A 1039-nucleotide genomic window follows, 5' to 3' on the forward strand; every position below is an offset into this window, starting at 1 on the left:
AACTCAGTTGGGGGAAAACGAGTAAAAACACTTCATTTCATGTTGCTCCGGTCAACTCAGTTGGGGGAAAACGAGTAAAAACACTTCATTTCATGTTGCTCCGGTCAACTCAGTTGGGGGAAAACGAGTAAAAACACTTCATTTCATGTTGCTCTGGTCAACTCAGTTGGGGGAAAACGAGTAAGTACCTCCATTTCTAATGGGCCAGCCTCGTCACATCCTGTGTATCCCACTGAAACTCTGTGAGGACCCCATTAAGGGTACGTGTGTCTATGGAACGAGTGCTCAGTTACTTGCAGGCTCTTCCATTCATCGGATCAACCGAATTCTTGTCATCGTAACTGACAGAGTGCCACTGTGTGTGTGTGTGTGTGCGTGCGTGTACGATCATTGTTTAACATTCTCATTCCATGGGTTGAATGGTTTGACAAGACTGTATGCAATGCTTTCCCCCATGTCACTGGCCCTAAGCAGTCTGCAAACCAAGAACCCTTTATTGAGGTGGGTGAAATCTCGGGGGTGCTGGCTAGTGTCAGGTGTTGAGAATGCAAGAGTATGACAGGGGCATAAGTTCAGGTGTCTTACAGCAGAGGAGAGACAGGGCTATCTATGGGTGGCCTTTGGGAAAGTGGGAAACCTCATAAGTCCCAAGGCTTCCATGAAAATTGAAAGAAAGATCTTCAATGAGTACATCCTGCCAGTAATGATTTACGGCAGTGAAACAGGGGCTTTCAACCCTACTATTATGAATGCCCTCATGAATGCTTACCAGAAAATGGAGACAGGGCTGACCCAGGTGGAAGAGGAGAAATAAAGATGGTGATGATGAGGTGTCAGGACGTACCTTCAAGGGTCAAGAGAGTAATGAGGATGGGGACAGAGGAACAGGTAAAGGGGACAGAGGAACAGGTGAAGGGGACAGAGAAACAGGTGAAGGGGACAGAGGAACAGGCGAAGGGGACAGAGAAACAGGCGAAGGGGACAGAGGAACAGGCGAAGGGGACAGAGAAACAGGCGAAGGGGACAGAGGAACAGGCGA

The 1039-nt window shown here is 48.2% G+C and overlaps 1 protein-coding gene across 6 annotated transcripts in view; it reads right to left on the reverse strand.

The window, feature by feature from the left end:
- LOC106871338 (uncharacterized) overlaps positions 1-1039 on the reverse strand; it is a 362069-nt gene that overhangs the window by 39225 nt on the left and 321805 nt on the right. The window lies entirely within an intron of this gene.

This window comes from Octopus bimaculoides, chromosome 26 (genome assembly GCF_001194135.2).
Source record: "Octopus bimaculoides isolate UCB-OBI-ISO-001 chromosome 26, ASM119413v2, whole genome shotgun sequence".
NCBI classification, from domain to species: Eukaryota; Metazoa; Mollusca; class Cephalopoda; order Octopoda; family Octopodidae; genus Octopus; species Octopus bimaculoides.